Source organism: Notamacropus eugenii, chromosome 6 (genome assembly GCF_028372415.1).
Source record: "Notamacropus eugenii isolate mMacEug1 chromosome 6, mMacEug1.pri_v2, whole genome shotgun sequence".
NCBI lineage: Eukaryota > Metazoa > Chordata > Mammalia > Diprotodontia > Macropodidae > Notamacropus > Notamacropus eugenii.
In genome coordinates this window covers 334,546,672-334,566,577 of record NC_092877.1, presented here as the reverse complement: position 1 = coordinate 334,566,577, position 19,906 = coordinate 334,546,672, and the positions used below count along the sequence as shown (strand labels likewise).

The 19,906-nt window shown below is 37.4% G+C and overlaps 1 long non-coding RNA gene across 1 annotated transcript in view; it reads left to right on the top strand.

Annotated features, from left to right (window-relative positions):
- The first annotated feature begins 222 nt into the window (after positions 1-222).
- LOC140509993 (uncharacterized) overlaps positions 223-19,906 on the top strand; it is a 31,368-nt gene continuing 11,684 nt past the window's right edge. The window contains exon 1 of the long non-coding RNA XR_011969031.1: positions 223-308. This is a non-coding gene — a long non-coding RNA (uncharacterized lncRNA). The remainder of the gene's footprint in view (positions 309-19,906) is intronic.

Here is a 19,906-nt window from a genome sequence, read left to right as displayed (position 1 = left end):
GCTGGTGATAAGAAAAAGATGTGAAAATGTTGGAAACTGTGAGGGAAAAACTGGTAGGAAGCCAAGTCTATCAGGAAGTTGGAAGGGACGGAATTCAGACCATAGTGCGATAGGGCAGGCTCTAAAGCGGAGGAGGGACATGTCTTCCTGCTGGAAAGCATTAGTATGGTATTGGGAAAGCAAGGGACATCTGCTCTAATTGAGGATATGAGGGAGGGATTAGGAGAATTTTGGAACAGTTCTTGAGAAGAGTAATCGGGGGAATTGGTGAGAGATGGATAATATCACTGAGGCATAGCCATAATCAGGTTGTACTGAAATTACATGAACTTGTGGTGGTCTAATATTGCTTTGTTATGGGACTTCCTCCAGTGCTAGTCTATAGCCTAGGAACAGGAGCTTAAAAAGTGGACACCTGGGGTGTTTAGGATTGTGAATTTGTGTGGTGAACTTGATAGCAGGACAAGGCAAGGAAGCCTAGCTGAGTGATTAAATCAGCATTGAAATAGCATAAATATTTTCTTCTGAGAGATACATTTTTAAAAAGTGCCTATGATCAAGAATGGTTGTACATTTCCTCAATATTAAGCTTTTAAATTCTCTGAATTGCTTGTCCTGTCAGTTTTAGAGATGTTAATAGTCAGCTGGAAATATTTTTGATACTGAAAGGAGCTAATAGATTCCAGATGCTAGGCTGACCTATGCAATCTGTGTCTTAAGGTGGAGGAAATATTAGTTTGGAAGGCAAGAAACACGGGTTCAAGTTCTAGCTCTGCTGTCATCTTGGGCCAATCACTTGACCTCTCTAGCCCTCACTTTCTTCCTCTTTAAAATGGTGAATTGGGGGCCAGATTCAATTAGATGATTGCTGAAGCAGATTCCAGCTCTGTTCTTGTGTATTTTCATCATCCTGAAGAGCATGACTTAAGTAGCTGGCTTGGAAGAGATCTTTCTGACCCTTCAGGTAACAGTATAACTTTCTCTCTCTCTCTCTCTCTCTCTCTCTCTCTCTCTCTCTCTCTCTCTCTCTCTCTCTCTCTCTCTCTCTCTCTCTCTCTCATATGTATATGTTTTCAAATTAGATTTCCTTAACGTAGGGATGTTTTAAAATGGAAAGTGATGCTATTCTATCAGAACCCATCTGAAATTTGAGTATTAGTGAAAAGTGAGTTGTGATGATCTCATTTCAAGTATAAAGGGTTTGGGGTGTCTTCTTTTCCTCCCTTTCAAAAATTGAATGCCCCCTTTCCTCATTCCCAAGCCCTCCTTTCTCATCATTAAAGCTGAGACCCCATTTTCCAGTTTGTGGGGGGTCTAAAGGAGGCTTGCCAGGCAGGGAATGACTTGGGACCCTCAGCCTGGAAGCTCTGTGGTCTGGCCTTGCACACTTCGTTCTTTTTTTGGTGATTTCATCTGCCTGGGTGATACATCAAGTTGTAATTTAGGGGTGTGGTGGAAAGGGGTCCTGCTGCCTGGTGTATAGTTTTGCTTCTTTCATAGTGGGTGGGGTGGAAGGGAGAGGGAGAAAGTATGAGCTGGTTTTTGTGGGTTCTACTCCCCAGCCTTCTCTGCTCTGGATACTTAAAGCACCATGTCAGTCCACTTGAGGGAGGCAAATTCACCCTTACAGATCCTTGCCCTGGGAGGACTTGGTTCCCCAGTACTGCCTCACTCCATGAACAGACCCTCCAGGGCCTGGAGCAGTCTCCCAGGGTCTCAAGCTGCTGACATCTGCCAGAGCAGAGAAAGGGGGCCAGATATTTTTTTTCTAGGAGTAGGTGTGTCCATTTTTTGTCAATTTCTCTTAGCTTCAATTTGTTTGAAATATTAAATAAAACTACTTAATAAAAAAAGAAGGAAAGAAGGAAGGAGCAAAGAAGGAAGGAAGGAAGGAGAAAAAAATATATTAGAGTTGGAAAGAACGTCAAAGTCATCTGGTCAGATTTTTTTTCCACCCAGTACAGAAATCCTTTTCATTGCATCTCTGATAGAGGGGCATCCAATTTCTGCTAGAACAGATTTAGTGATAGAAATCTCATGACTGGTGGTAGTGGATAGCTAGACTGGTGAAATTGTGAGGTTCTTTATTATCTGAAACTTTCCTAAAACTTCCATTCTATAATAATTGTGCCTTCTTAACACGAAGTCAAATTATATCATCCACCTTGTTGAACTTGTCAGATTGCACAACATGACCTCTCTAATATTTGCAAACAGATGTAGCACATGTTGTGATAGCTATTCAATTTCTATTGACATTGATGAGTCTAATTCCTAGTGCTTGGTTACTATGTTTCTTCTTGGGGTTGTAGAAATATCTGTGGTTTCCAAGATCTAAGGACCCTAAAGGTTATTTCCAATGGTAAAGCTTACAAGTACACACCAACTTATTTCTTAGCATGATTGTCGGTTGACATAATTAGCTTTTAGAAAAGGGCATTTTTATCACAAAGGTAGAGTTGATTAAATTGATACAAAATATCTCCTCCTCATCTCATCCTGCAAACTTTTTGACACCCTCTCCTGTCAACATGTATGGAATTCAGAGGAAAGTGGGCTGAAATTTAGAGAGCTCATTAGCAAAGTGGGAATTCACAGCTCATGGAAGTCCTTTTTGCTTGAGTCCTAGAAATGTTTCCTTTATCCTAGCAGGTTATTTGTAGAGCCTTTTGTAAGGCTTTGCTCTTCCAGCTCGCCACATGCCAAATTTTTAATTCCAACTATGATTTATACTGGAAACCAGGCAAGTACTTAAGTCAATTTGAACAGATTTCATGTCACCCACAGAGGCATTCAGGGCTTATTCATATCCAATGGATAATCCATAAATGTTCTCACTTGGTAACTTTATTAGAGAGGGTTCATCATATCATTTATTTTAAGTAGGATCCAATAATTGAACAACTGACTGAATGAGCATTTTTCCTACATAGTCATATATCTTTTGTTTTTGTTCTCATTGTTTAGGCTAAAAATGCATCTCTTTGTTTTCACTTTTGACCACCAAACTGGTGCCCTTTAAACATCTAAGGACATGATGTAATTAGGAGGTATATTCTAAGATGATTCCCTCTCCTCTGTGTTTTGCCTCAGATGATTTTTCTGTATTGTTGCATGGCTGTCAGAGAACTCAGATCCCTTTGAGTGGTTTCTTGAAAGACCTTCAAAAGAACTTGGTCTTTAATATAGTATTTGTTTTGTGAGGGTAATTACATATTACTTCACATCTGGCACACTCATAAGAAGTTAGTTTGATTTACTCCCAGAATTGTGATTTACTATATCTTTTATTTGTCTCTGGTAGGCATATGTGCTGATGAGGTGTTTTTGGGTCCAGAAATGTTTTGGCAATGATTAAAAAACTTCAGGCAGAAGAGATGTTTTGACTTTTCAGCTAACGTAACTTAATTATGAACACCAAAAGGTTATTTTATAAAGTAATATGTAATTTATTTATAAAACTAATCTGCCTGCGCTCTGATGATTGCAAATGGCTTTTACTTACTAGTTATGAATTTTATATGAGTTCATGATTCAAATAATTACGAAAAAACTAAGACATTGAGAAGCCTCAGATATGTGTATGTATGTGTATTAGTATGGCTAAAGAATGGTCATGTATGGCAGATGTGTTTAGACAATGCTCTAGGTTTGAGAAGTGCTTTGTATACAATATTTCATTACACTTTCACAAAAAACTAAGGCAGAAACTGACAGGTATTATTATACCCATTTCATAGATGAGAAAACCAAGGCTTAGGGTAAATAACGACTTTCCTACTGGTCCCACAGCTATTATGTCTCTCTCTTGACTTTTATTTCTATAGTTTTTTTCCTAAACTACTCTACCTTTTCTAAATAATTTTTTCCAGGAGGTAATGCAGTCTAGAATTTATAACCATGTTAAAAAGACATTCTACAGAAGTTAGAAAACTTTGGGTGGAACCATAGTTGTGTCATCAGTTGCATGGCAAAACCTTTAGTCTCTCTGAGGTCCAGTTTCTTCATCTGTAAAATGAGGGTAATACTTGGCTATGTACTTCATTGGGCTGCTGTGAGGACCAAATGCCATAATATATGTAAACAGCACTTTGTAGACCATAAAAAATTGAATTAAAGTCAGTTTTTATTATATACCACAAATTCCTCTATTTAAGTAAGATATTTCTGGTAGTCGGGGAACAATTATTAAAATTAGTCATGTTGGCTATTTCTATGCATGCATTAATTTGACTAAACAATTAAAAAATGAAATTGTCATTTATGAGCACCGATATTATTGCTAAAGAAGTGATAGCTCAAAAAATTTCAGCTTTTTAAAATCTGCTATGTGTATTCATTTGTTTTTTATTCATTAAATAACATTTATTAATCCCTTATTATATGCCAAGTGAATATGCATCTTAGAGTCAGAAAGAACAGAGTTCAAGTCTTGTCTGTGACCATACTGGCTATGAGTGAGTTGCTTGGAATATTGGTAAGATAGTACTTCAGGCACCTCTAAAATTTGAGGGCAAAGTTGTAGGTCTTCATTGGTAAGGGAGAATTCTTCACTGGAAATCTCCCTACACTGATGTCCTACACTCATGCCTAGAGCCATGTGCCTTGCACTGTGTGAGATAATGGCAATAAAAAGATAAAAAAAAATAGAATCATCCTTACTTTGAAGGACACAGAATAATATAGAGGATCAAATCTATCTAATCTAATTTGGACATAAATTAATATAAAAATCCACCATCCTCATCCCCAAGTTCATATATGTGTTACAGAAGATCTTATGAAGAAAGAGTATCTAAAGTGTCTAAAGAGTATCTAAAGAAGCATCTAAAGATACTTCTAAAGTATCACTAAAACAGGGTTTGGTTCTAAAATAAGATAGAGAGAACATTATATTCCCAGATCTTGCTCGGAAGAAGGGAAAAGAATAAGCTTTCTATTTCTAGAGATCATTTTTCCTGCCTCTGGACTGAGGATGATACTTGCTGCTCACCTTTTGGCAGAGAGAGAGATGATGGACTCACTACGGAGAATGAGAAACATTTTGGGATACAGTCAGTGAGGGATTTACTTGATTATGTCTATTTGTTACAAGGATTTTTTTTTTATTTCTCCAAGTGAGTCTGATCTGGAGAAAAAAAGGGGATAGAGATAGGGATGAAATAGCCCCCCTCCCAAAAAAAAGGAAGTAAGAAAGGATGGATGGGGGGAAAGAAGAAAGAAAAGAAGTCATTGATACATCTCTCTTTTTAAATTTCTTATGAAGAGAGAAAACAATAAATAAAAAGCCAAGAAAGAATGTTAAGCAAGCAGGATAACTTTAAATGCTACAGGAATGATAATATAATAATATCTTTAGAAAAAAACAAAATAAGCTATACAATAAAGAGACCAACAGTTCCATATACAATACTCCTTTTCTTTTCTACTGTGTAGAGTAACCAAAGACTTTCCCCGGAGGAATGAGTGGATAAGAATAATTCCAACAGACATGAAGGCAGCTGAAGCAGGCACTGTGGAGGGATTAGAGATTGGTCAGACATTAAAAATGCCAAAGTCATGCACTGCATCGTGGGCTATTGCCAATGGACTTGACTTTTCTTCTGCCACGGGAGTTAGATGACTGGAAGACAGAGAGAGAGAGAGAGAGAGAGAGAGAGAGAGAGAGAGAGAGAGAGAGAGAGAGAGAGAGAGAGAGAGAGAGAGAGAGAGAGAGGCTGATGACTCTGTCCACCTCTGTTTCACTTAAATCCAATTTATGTGCAAGTCAAGACATCACCTTGTGATGTCACTGATCTTTTTGAAAATGAGGATGAGAAATAACACTATGTATATGCAAAAGTCCCTTCTATTCGAGGTTTAAGTTCACAATAAAAATTAAAAAATAAAATGCCATATATGCTCTATAGCAGTTTCAGTTCCAGGGTTTTAGCTTATCCTTTTCACAGGACATGTGCATTTATAAAGATCTGTAGTTTCCTCAGTGTGGGTACTCCCTCCGTGAATCCAGATCGGAAATCTCTCCATAACACAGTAAGTTCTTTTGGGGAATTGTTGTAGCCAAATAACCTTTACTCACTGGTGGTCACCCATCCACGGAGGGGCCTTTCCGCATGCAGATTGATCCTCAGACAATAGACACAGCTTCCATTACTGGGTCTGTATGCAAAGCCTTGCCAAAATGGTAGTACCTTCCAGAGACTGTGCTCTGCTAGCATGAGCTTCAGATTTTTAATATCCAATAGTTAATTGCAGATGAAGAAAAGTTAAAGGTATGGCTGTGTTAACATGCTGATCAACACACTTCCTAGCCCAGGAGAAAAGGGTTTACCAGACCAAACAAAACTCTCTCCAAGGGATTTTACAATGAAGAGAAACCAGTACCTGGACCACATTTGCCTAGGTTCTTTTTCAGGCAGGTTCAAAGAGTAAAAAGATTGTTTTATATGCTGAGTTAAGCTTTTTGATTAATGGGGACGTTGGCAACTTTGTTAACAACCTGCCTTGGAATCCTTGGAATGAGCCCACTTCCTGAAGCCTTGGACACCTGCTGGTAAGAAAATAACTACTCTAACCAAAACCAATTAAAATGAGCCTTAAAATAGAAAGTTGGGATTATAGATGCTGAATAGGTAAGGTTCATTATCCAGACTTCATAGTCCTATCTCCTGATGCACACACCTCCTACCATGATAAACTGCTTTTGTATGAGATTCATTTACTCCAGAAACAGCCACTTCATAAAGGGGCCTAGAAACATTGGTTTTAATGGGATATCTAAGACAATAGTTTTTATTTCTTTGATATTTCTCAGGTTCAATGCAGTTGGAGATGTTGTTTTTATTCTCTTTCTATTATACTAGAACCATTTATTTTTTAATTTCTGGAATTCCAATTGAAGGTGGAATAAAATTTGACTTATCATAATACCTTTCATGAAAGCAATGCCTTCTGTGTTTTTATCATTAGCTTGAAAGAACAATGACTAGAAGAACTTTTTAGACCTCAGGATTCATTTCTTTATTTACTCACAGCTTGGAAATAACTTTATTGATAAGAAGACCTTAAAGACAAGATGCCAAGATTGTATCCATCTTGCCTGATAAAAGTCCTTTAGACATTTTACCTTTAAATGCCTGAGATATTGGAAACTGGTGGAAAGGGCTGATCTTATCCAAAAGTGCAGCTGTCGTAGACCAATCAATAGAGAGAGGCTCCTGCTACCAATCAAGAATACTGCTGATCAGTTAAGAAACTGACAATGTCCTTGAGTCTTTTTTCAACTATTCAGGTTTGATCAGATTGATGGTGACATAGATTGGGAATCAAATGGGGGTGACAAGAAAGACAAATGCCAATATATGTCATTAAGACTTTGCTAAAGACAGAAAAAAGATGTCTTAGGAAATATTTAGAGAAAAAAGTAATTTTAATTGGCTTTGCAATGATCTTTGATTAATTTAAGGCTAATGTAGTAGTCATAGTGTCCTAAAATTAAGCAACAAAAAAAAAATACTTTGAAATGGAGAATATTATGATGTTCACTTGAGGTTATATACAATATAGTGCTCAGTAGAGTGCCTGGTACATAGTAGGCACATAAATGTTGATTGATTGCTATATATAATATGATATAATACATATTGCATGCTAAATAATTCATCACAAATGTAAAGATAATAAAACAACTGCTCAAAGACAAAAATGAAATTATCACTAGAGTCATCACTATCTTATAAATTTGATGATCTAAGGAACATTGTAGTTGAAAGAGAATAGGATTTCCAACCTGGATCTCAGGGTGGATCTCAGATCTACTGTTAATAACCTGTGTAACATGGGGAAATCATTTCACTTTTCTAGACTTTGATTTCTTATAAAATAATGGGGTTGAGATCTCCAAAGTACCTTCCTACTCTAAATTCCATGAAATTGTGAATGTTTCTATAATATTATAGAAATTATTTTAATATTATTATAATTATTATAATATAATTATTATAACTATACTATATTATAATTATTATAATAATTTATTCTGTCTAATTAAAATTTAGCTTTTCATCCTCTCCCTCTAGCCCCCTGACTTTCACTGTCTCTCTCCCCCACCCTGCCCCCACACATACACTGCCCTGTTTCCCAAAGATAAGCAGGTCTGAAGGAAATGCTTCCTACCAGGGTAGACCATAGTCAAGATCATCAAGATCAAATTTGAATTTGTTGTTTCTGGCCTCTCCTTCTGTGCCTTGCTCCCTCTAACTCTCTCTTACAGTTCTTTCACTTGGTCATCAGTTTTTTTGCACTTCTATCATACCCTGCTGTCTGGAAGCTCCACTAGAATGATGTGATAAGATATGTGCATCAGGAACATTAATCTAACAACAATGTTTAGAATGAGTTATAGTGGAGACAGTAAATGGGAAAGCTGCTTTTAAGGTTATTAACAGAGATAAGAAGAAATGGGTCCTTGACCTAAATCAGTAACTGCTAAAGTTCCAACTGCAAATTATTTCATGGAAATAGTGAGATGAAGAAAGATGTAATGAAGTGGGGAGCAGCAAATCAAGTTGATAGTCTGACCTTGGGGGCTGGAGACATAAGTCTATTCCCAGGAAAGAAGGCTGGCAGCAATGGAACTCCAGGCGTGAGACTGGATGAAGGAGAAGGGTTGGGCTGACCACCACACACTGGTGAAGGGCTAATGGGTGTGAGGGACATGATGTCAGTCCCATGAGGGACAGGGACAAAAGCAGCACAACCTCTTCCTTGCGGTGCCCAGAGGGCAAATTCCAGTTGGCCCATATTAATCATGATTCTAGTGATAGTATATTAAAAAGTAGAAGTCAGATCGTAGAGACATCACAGAGACAAAATGCCTAAGATCTGGGTTATGGAAAATATTATGCAACATAGCTACTCTTCTTAATATGATAACTTTGCTATTGATAATGTTACAATATGACTATTCATTCATCTCATGTTAATACAGCATCTAATAGGTATAAGGAACTGTGGGGGACTAAAGATAAGTGAGATCAAGGCACTGAATTCGGTTTAGTACAATATTAAATCAATTACCCTAAATCATGTTGCTCATTAATGGGACAGATAGAATAAGAACCCAGATCCCTTTCTAGTGATTCTCTAGTCAGCACTTTCCCCACTATGATGGAGTCTCTGACTGCTGTGCTGAGTAATGGTGCAATTCTTGATCATCAGGCTGGTGACAAGGAACTATTTTTAGGATCTGCTTTTATGGCACTGTCTGTTTATGGTATTAACTGTAAAAAATTCTTGCTTTATTAGAACCACCCCATCTGTGTCTGTGGTTCTGCTGCGATTTTACATTATTAACAATGGACACTGAATACATACTATAAGTAAGGAGCAGGAAGGCAAAAAATGATAGAAACTCACATTTATAAATTCCTTTAGGGTCTGCAAAAAGTTTAAATACATTATATTATTTGACATCAGATATGGTCTCTGTAATTAAGCACTAAATCATAGTCAGGTCACAAATAATTGGATAGTCAATAAACTTTTATTAAGTATTTACTATGTACTAGGTGGACATCAGAGGTGGAAACTTTTTTTTACCTTTTCCCATGCTTTTTAGCATGATGCTTTAGCATGATGTTTTCAGCCAGTTGCCAAATGTTTTCAGTGAGGATGAACACCACATCAAAGTCAACTACCATACTGATGACAAGTTCTTCAATTTGAAAAGGCTTCACGCCAAGACCAAAGTGGAGGGAGTGTTGGTGCATGATTTTCTGTATGCAGATGATTGTGCACTCAATGCTGCCTCTGAAGCTGCTATACAACAAAGTATGGATCAATTCTCTGCTGCCTATGCTAATTTTGGCCTAACAATTAACACCAAGAAAACACAGGTGCTCCATCAGCCACCACCACCCCATTCATACGTGGAACCATCAGTTATAACAAATGGAGAAGTTTTGAATGGTGTGGATAAGTTCACTTACCTTGGTAGTATACTTTCCAGTGATGTATACATTGACAATGAGGTTGATGCATGTGTGGCTAGAGCTAGATCAGTGTTTGGGAGGATCCTAAGAAAAGTTTGGGAGAGAATTAGAATTAGAATTAGAATTACTATTAGAGTGACTACCAAACTGAAGGACTACAGAGCTTTTGTGCTGACCTCATTGTTGTATGCCTGTGAAACATGGACAGTCTGCCAGCGCCATGCTAGGAAGCTGAATTGCTTCCATTTGAACTGTCTTAGGAAGATTCTGAGGAACCCCTGGCAGGATAAGGTACAAGACACTGAAGTCCTTGCTCAAACTGAACTTCCAAGCACTCAAACTCTGCTTCAGAAAACGCAACTCTGATGGACTGGCCACGTTGTGGAGTGTAGAATGTCCATTTGCCTAAAGGATTATTTTATGGAAAACTCACATGGGGCACGTGATCACATGGTGGTCAGAAGAAACAATACAAGATCTCTCTCTCTCAAGAAGTCTGGATTTGACTGTGCAACATAGGAGACTCTGGCACAGGACAATTCAGCATGGTGTGCCCATATCAGAAAGGTACTGTGCTCTATGAGCAAAGCAGAATTGAGACAGCACAAGGGAAATGTAGGATGGGCAAAAACTCAAATGGACTATCTATGCCCAATCTGTGGTAGAGCATTCCAAGCTCATATTGGTCTGATTAGCCATAATCAGACACACTAAAACTTCACTTTATCATGGTGATGTCATTTTGGTCCTCTTGGAGAATTAAGGGCCACAACCAATTATGTACTAGACGCTGTGTTAATCTCTGGAACAGTAGTCAAATAACACTACAAGGTTGTGATCACTGAAGGCTAGAATTGTCAAGTAATGCTTTGTGGAGGAGAGCAGAGAAACTAGAAATTGAAGGATGAGTAGAAAATAGGCACACAGGGATATGGGGGGAGGCGTTTCAGGCATTTGACATGATACACGCAAAGATAAATATGGTTGAGCATATGATTGGATATTCAGTTTATTAGATTGTAAACTTCTTGAGGACAGAGATCATGAATTCATTGCAACTCCTAAGCCAACTAAAATAAATCTTTTACTTTGTTCAAAGATCTTTTGAATTGATTTAGTAAAATCTTGTACCACTTTGAAGGATAAAAGATACAAGAATGGGCTAGTTTGACCTAAATGGATAGTTTGTGGAAGAGATCACTAGCAAATAAAGTTGTAGAGATATGTAGGGTATCAGGTTGCAGAGAGCTTTGAATGTCATGCCATGGGTGTGCCCATACGGGTCTCTTTGGCACTGAGGACAGAATGTAAGCTCATGGGAAAGACAATAGAAATATCTCTTATTTGGTAGCTGTCTAGGTTTAAGCAGGGGGCCATGGTAGTCCCATCTGGATGAGGCCTCAGTCAGTGCAACTGAGTAGCTAAAAAAGGCTAGGTTTTAAATTAGACATTTAGTTTAATTTCAACTTAAATAGCATGTTATTTTGTTAAGATACATTTGTGGTATCATAGGAATTTTTGTAAACCACACCTTCAAAACAGAACTATGTATAGGGAATGAATGAAAGGCTCAAAGTCTTCAGAAGAATATAAAGGAAATTAGAAGAACAAAGGCTCTGAAGAGAACTTTACTTATTCCTTTAGAAAAATGCATTTTATTCCATTGCATTGTATACTAGTCTTTTGAAATTTACTCTTGGAATGTTATGATTTTTCTCTTCCTGATATGATATAGTTTGGGATGGTCAAAACGACAGCCGGCTGATGATGGCAGACAAAGGTTAACTTGAATTTCACAAGCTGGGCACTGAATGATCTGTTTGCTCTACCTTATTCATTAAGCAAAATCGTTGGCCCAATTCTTTTTTTGCTATGAAATAACCAAGGAAACTCTTTTAATAACAAAGGAAATCAAGAGAAAATAATATAAATCACATATGTAGAGAGTTTGAATTTCTTCTGGACAAGACACATTATTTGTAAACTTTTTTCTCATTGTTCATGATGAAGTCACTTTCAAGGTCTCCAAATGGCACTATCAAATACACAAAACCATGTGCATGAGGAGCTGTGGAGAGAGCTGAGTTAAAAAAAATCTCTCCTCAAATAGGGAAACAATTTTTCCTTGATGAATCATAGAGGGAAAAATAAACAGTGAATTTCTACAAAAATATTGTTGCTGAATCCAACTATTTTTTTCTCTTTCTAACTCCAATGGTTGACAGCTGTGTTTGCAGAATACAAATTACTACCAATTAATTTGATTTCAACAGAAAGAGCAAAATTCTCTTGTGTGAATGAAGACTGATTTTTTTTTCTAGTGAGTGCATTGCATATTTTGGGAAGGACTTTCAATTGGGTAGGAGAACATTTAGCAAAACTGTAGTATAAAGTGCTTCTTGTGACCACATTGGGTCCATGAGGAGAGGGAACTTTCTTCTAAACTTTTTGTCTCCTCCAGTGTCTAGCACAGTGTATATAGTAGGCACTCAATAAATGCTTACCTGAACTTACAGAATCACAGACTCTGAGATCTGGAAGGGACTTCAGAAGCCATCACCTTCTATTCACACATGAAAAAAAAATCCCAATTCCAACTATAACATACTCAACAAGTGCGCTACTTGAAGACCTCCCACGAGGGGGAAACTTTTGGGTAGTTCAAATTGTTAGGAATCTCTTTCTTAAACTGTGGTCCTCAGAGCTAAATACAATATTCAAGGTGTTTAAAGAGAAGAGAATACGACAGGACTATCGTATCCTTATTTCTGATAACTATGCACCTCTTAATGAAACACACATTTGCATTAGCTTTTAAGTTTTTCTTTTTTTTTTTATTCCAGACAGTAATTTATTCTGCTTAATAATGATATGTCATCATTGTGTGTGGGGTAACCTTAGGCTCTTGAAAATAATACCCATGAATCATAAACTTTGGCAAATTTTAATAAGGGTAAGAATTCTTTAAATATAGTTTTGGAAGTGAATTGTATACCTTCTCCCCATGAACTACCCAACAATGGAGAGACTTATCACAAGATTAGCCAGCGCATCACATTTTTTTTCTCCCAACAGTTAAGAAGAACTATCTTCTAAGGAATGGAAGGATTATGATCAATATCATTGATGATTATTTTGCTGATAAAAGTCACAACTTTTTTGACGTAGATAAGATTCTACTCTATCAATAGTTTTCTGTTAATATACACATCTCAAAACCTGTTGAAAAAGTAAATGAGATCAATTTAGTGTGATGTGGGGGATTATAATTGCCCAATCTGCAAGAGAAACCACTGAGGCAGAGCTCCGAGCTGATGGTACTTTATTAAAGGATCCATGGTCCCCTCTAATGAAATGGATCTCAGATCTTCCTTATTCTCTGAGATACCCCATTCTTCCAGGCCCTTGGTTTTTTTTAGGATTTGATACCCAAATATGCAAAAGAGTCCTGGTAACATACAGAATCTCATTGGTTGATGAACCTTGCTCTTGAAGGACAAAAAACAAATGACATATCAGTAGGAAGTTGGTTCACAGGTTGGCTGAAGCACGGGGGATTTCCACTGACTGAATGATCATAAGATGGTCATCTGCTCATGTTGCACAAGAGAGAATGTTCCAAAGACACAAAAATAAGTTGGGGAACTTTCCAAAGAATCAAGTCATCCCACCCATGCTGGATTTGGACATGGAATTTGAGCAAAACAAGATGGAGATATCTTTGTCAGTATTCTTGCGGTTGCACAAGTGAGTCTCATATCTAGCTAACAAGTGGTGAACATTACATTAAAGTTTGAGGCTCATTATAAAAGCCTATAAAAACCTATTTTATCTAGTTATCCCTATATGATTTATGTAAAATTTCAAACTGATTAATACTGATTGTGATAGGGTAGAGGTTCAAATGAATCATTTCTCATGCTGATATATTCTAAGAAACCATGCTAACTTACAGTGATACCTCCTTTGTTTTCTATGTGCCCAGAAATGATCTGTTTTGTGATGAATGGAAACCTATAAGATGATTTTGTTTGTTGGGTGGTCTGTACAATTCTCAGTTGTTGAACCATTAAGTGATGATTTTTGTGCAAGATCAAATTGCTTAGTTGACCTCTAGCCAGGCACTCAGTTTCATATTAAAAAGGATTCCCTCGATTTGACTCAGTGAGTTATCTACACTAGATCAAAGTCACAATGCTGGGACCCCCCTTATATAGCTAGTACATTCTGCACAGATTGTCCTGAGATTTTCTTTTTTTATAGTTTTATTTATTTACTTCTAGATTACAACATTCATTTCCACCAAATTTTGAGTTGTAATTTTTTCTCTTCACCTCACCCCTCCCCTCACCCCATAACACCTTGGATTCTGATTACCCCTTCCCTCAATGTGCCCTCCTTTCTATCACACCCCACCCTTCCCTTTTCCCCATCTTCTCTCTTTTCTTGAAGGGCAAGATAGATTTCTATACCCCATTACCTGTATTTCTTATTTCCTAGTTATATGCAATAACAATTCTCAACATATGTTTCTAATACTTTGAATCCACCCATCGCCACTGAGAAGGCAAGCAATTCAGTACAGGCAACATATGTGTCATTTTGCATAAGACTTCTATTATAGTCATGTTGTGTAAGACTATATTTCCCTCCGTCCTACCCTGTTTCCCCTTTATTCTATTCTCTCATTTGACTTTGTCCCTTCCCCAAAGTGTTTACTTCTAATTACTCCCTTCTCCCATTTGCCCTCCCTTCTATCATCCCCCTCACCCCACTTGTCCCCTTCTCCTCTAGTTTCCTATAATGTAAGTTAGATTTTCATACCAAATTGAGTGAACATGTTATTCCCTCCTTAATCCATATGTGAAGAGAGTAAGCTTCACTTTCCCCTTCTCACCTCTTCCCCTTTCTCCTTCATTGAAAAAGATTTTTCTTGTCTCTTTTATGAGTGATATTTTGCCTCATTCCATTTCTCCCTTTCTCCTCCCAATATATTCCTCTGTCACTCCTTAATTTTATTTTTTATAGATATCATTCCCTCCGATTCAACTCAACCCATGCTCACTGTCTATATGTGTGTGTGTGTGTGTGTGTGTGTGTGCGTGTGTGTGTATAATTCCTCCACCTACTCAAATACTGAGAAAATTCTCAAAAGTTACATATATTATCTTTCCATATAGGAATGTAAACAGTTGAACTTTAGAAAGTCCCTTATGATTTCTCTTTCCTGTTTACCTTTGCATGCCTCTCTTGATTCTGGTGTTTGAAAGTCAGATTTTCTTTTCAGTTCTGGTCTTTTCACCAAGAATGCTTGAAAGTCCTCTATATCATTGAATGACCATTTTTTCCCCTGAAGTATTATACTCAGTTTTTCTGGGTAGGTGATTCTTGGTTTTAATCCCAGTTCCTTTGACTTCTGGAATATCATATTCTAAGCCCTTTGATCCCTTAATGTAGAAATTGCCAGATCCTGTGTTATCTTGATTGTATTTCCACAATGCTCAAATTGTTTCTTTCTAGCTGCTTGCAATATTTTCTCTTTGACCTGGGAACTCTGAAATTTGGCCATGATATTCTTAGGTATTTATCTTTTTGGATCTCTTTCAGGAGGTGATCTGTTAATTTTTTCAATATTTATTATGCCCTCTGATTCTATAATATCAGGGCAGTTTTCCTTGATAATTTCATGAAAAATGATGTCTAGGCTCTTTTTTTTTCCTTTTGATCATGGCTTTCAGGTAGTCCCATAATTTTTAAATTGTCTCTCCTGGATCTATTTTACAGGTCAGTTGTTTTTCTAATGAGTTATTTCACATTACCTTCTATTTTTTTCATTCCTTGGGTTTTGTTTTGCAACTTCTTGGTTTATCGTATTATCACTATCTTCCCTGAACACCACCCTCATTTTTAAAGAACTATTTTCTTCAGTGACCTTTTGAACCTCCTTTCCATTAAGCTAATTCTGCTTTCTAAAGACTTCTTCTCTTCACTGGCTTTTTTGGACCTCTTTTTTCCAATTGCGTTAGCCTATATTTAAAGGTGTTATTTCCCTCAGCATTTTTTTGGGTCTCCTTTAGCAAGCTCCTGATTCGCTTTTCAAGCTTTTCCATGAACTGGGCCCATTGTATATTCATTTTGGAGGTATTGCATGCAGAAGCCTTGACTTCCTCTGACGTGCGCTTTGTTCTTCCTCATCTGAAAGGATGGAAGGAGATACCTGTTCACTAAGAAAGTAACCTTCTATGTTCTTATTTTTTTTTCCCCTTTTTGGTCATTTTCCCAGCCAGTTACTTGATTTCTGAATCCTTTGTTAAGAGCAGGGTCCTAGTGATCCTGCTCAACCCAGGATCGTGCTCAGGGCTGAGATTCAGATCAGCTGCTCAATTCTCCCAGAGGCTTTACTCTCAGTGCTCCAACAAGGCATGAACAATGGATGCTGGCTGCTGCTTGCCTGTAGTGGCCTCTAGAAGCCTCAGTTGTGGGGCCAGTGGTGGATTCTGCTCCCTTCTCATTCAGGTTGAAAAAGCCATCTCACTGACCTTTGGTTCCTGTGGGTTGAGGGATTTGTGAACCGCTGCTGCTTCGGGGAATTTGGTCCCCAAAGCCTGCTTTGGTCCTGCTCCTCCCAGAGTCACTAGGCTGAGGCTTGGCTCTGCTCTGTGTCCAGTGCAACAGACCAATACTGTCAGCCTTCCAGGTGACCCTGGACTGGAAATCTGCTTTGTTCTGTCCTTCTGTGGCCTCTGTTGCTCTAGAATTTGTTGAGAGCCTTTCTTTACAGGTATTTTATGAGCTGTGGGGGAAGAGCTAAAGCATGTCCATCTTTCTACTCTGCCATCTTGGCTCCCCCTTCCTGAGATTTCCTGAGACTTAGAAACATAAGTTTCCTTTTCCCTCCACTACACACACACACACACACACACACACACACACACACACACACACACACACACCTTTTTTGGATTTAATAAGAATTCATTTTATTACTATGTTGTAACTTTTTTCTTCAGTGTTTTCATAATCCCCAAACTTAAACTCTCTTTAATCAACAGAAGGATTACCTTTTGTTTTGGTTATTTTTTATACCTTGGCAATGGTGGAAATTAGAGAGTTGAAAGAGTTATTTGCAGATACATATACTATGAAATGTAGGATCTAGACCACTTATCTCTAAGGTATTTGGGTGGGCTCTAATTTTGTCATCATATTACTATAGAAACTGATCAGACCTTTGCCATTTCTCTCTACTGCTAATTCCTTCCCTCTGAGAATATCTTCCATGTACACTGCATATATCTTTTTTCACATTTATTTTAATGTCTTTGACATTAAATTATGAGCTTCTTGAGTGTAGGGATCATTTAAAAAAAACTTTTTTGTGGCCTCAATACTTAGGACAATGTCTGGCACATAGTAAGTGCTTCATAAATGCTTTGTTGTGGGTACCTCGTGAATCTCACCTGCAATGAGAGTGGAAAGAGTTTCCACAGTAGAAAAATCACAGATATATTTGAAGTTTTGTAGAATGCCCCTATGAGATTTTTTCTGCCTCCTTAAAATTTTAACCTCCTTGGGCACAAGTATTCTTCTTTATTTCATCTTTGTACACTACCTGCCTAGCACTGTATCTAGGACACATGAAGTACCAAGTGAATTTGGTGACTTAGTGAATTGAAGTGATCTCAAATCATTGAACTTTAAAACCATCTGGTGGTAATCCTTTATCTAAGAAATCCTTGCAGAAGTGGGATGACATTCACAGCTGTTTCAGCAACAATGCTCAGATCATGTACTTTTATGATGTGGGAAACTGACACCATATATAGCTGCAGTGAGGATATTATATTCTTAGCTTACTTAAATCCTGCCCAGGTTTTGGGCAGGAAACTGTTGACTGATGCCATGGGGAATGCCACACCAGAATCCTTTGTTTGGGAGCTCTTTATAGCCACATAGCTCTATTGCCCTCTACTGTTAGTTACTAGTATCAAGTTAATGAGTCAAGAAAACCTCTAATAAATGACCAAGATGCACAGGGAATATAAATCTACTTGCTTATGACTTGCCTGTCCTGATTTCACAATTTTGGACTGAAAAGATTTCTTTCTTTCTTGGTGATTTTAGATTCTTTTAAGTTTATTTAAAGCATTTCTGGACTCTTCTTTTGTTTCAGTGAGCATTCTCTCCAAGTCTAAACAAAGTTGCTTAGTGGGATCAGCACAGCCTGGGGGAGTAAAACTTGAATTCCTCATTTGGTGAAATTTTGACCTTTAGTACTCACGCAAAAGTGCTGCCCTTCTCCCCAAAATACATCACCTCAAAATCAATTATAACTTAAGTTTATGTTACAGCTGCCTATATGAAATTTCCTTTACCTCCCCACATTCACCTACAACACCCCTTCTTTTTTAAATTTTGAGCTCAATAGGGTAATAAACATGTTCGACCTAAACTTTGTGACTTCTCTTGAATCTATCTGAGAGCATTCAGCCATCAATCAACAAGAGTTTATTCCATGCTTACTACGTGCCAGACATCGTGCTGAGTGCTCGGGATAAAAAGACAAAATGGAACAGTCTCTGAATTCAAGGAGTTTACATTTTAACAGATGAAATTATACACACACACACACACACATACGGACACATAAGTATAGGCTTTGTGTGTGTTGCCCATATAAGCTTATATATGTTTACTTGGGTTTGTCTAAATTTGTTTTACTGGGAGAATTTGATAGAGTATTGGAAATCTTACCCATTTCTCTCCAAGGGAGACTTTGATTCTTGCCTGGAGGGGAACAAAAAATGAGTGTCCCCTAGAATAGCTATTCTGCTTTCCTCAGAGAGGAGAACCAAATAAAGCTAGAATTATATCTTTCTGCTCCCTTAAATGTCACCAGTGTAGAGGAATTTTTTTCCCTCTTAGGTTCAATCTCCTTTCCTAGTAATTATTCCTTAAAAAGAAAGGGGTAACCAAAGCTTATATACAAAAGCTAGACTGCTTCTTGCCAAATGGCAGTTATATAAAAGAATACCACAAATATGACATAGTAAGTAAGCTCATTGATCCAAGAAAATAACAGATTTCAAAATCAATTCACTTCGGTTTGAATTAGCAAATGAAGTACTTCATGTGTCTTAGATTCAGTGCTAGCAGGGGGCATACAAAGATGAAACAAAGAATGATGTTTGTCCCCAAGGAGGTTATAATTTTAAGGAGACAGAAAGGATATCATAGGTATATCCTCTAATACTTCAAATATTTGTGATTGGTGTGAAAACTCCACTATCATAGTAGGTGAGATTTAAGAGATGCCCATGACAAAGCATTTATGAAGCACTTATTATGTGCCAGACATTGTGCTAAGTATTGAGGCTACAAAGAAAGATTTATTTTTAAATAATCTCTATTCAAGAAGCTCCTAATTCAATGTCAGAGACATTAAAATAAATATGTAATAAAACAAGATATATGCAGTGTACATGGAAGATATTCTCAAAGGGAAGGAACTAGCAGCACAAACAAACAGGAAAATTGTGATCAGCAGCTCTAGTGATATGATAGTAGACTTAGAGCCCACCCAAGGACCATAGAGATAGTCTGGTCTAGATCCTCCATTTTATAGCATCTGCAAGTAACCCTTTCTATTCTCTAGTTTCCACAACTGTCAAAGTAAGACAAAGTATCCTTTTGTTGATTACAAAAGAATTTAAATTTGCAGATTATGAAAACACTAAAGCAACTTTTGTTGCAACATAGTAACAAAAGCATTTGGTTTTTTAAACTAAACAGATTGGGATACAACATATGATAGAGAGTATATGAGTTTTGCCAACAGGAGTGAGATTTCAGCTCAAACCAGATATTGTCCCCAATCTCACTGAAGTCTCTTGGGAGGCCCAGTGAAAACCAAG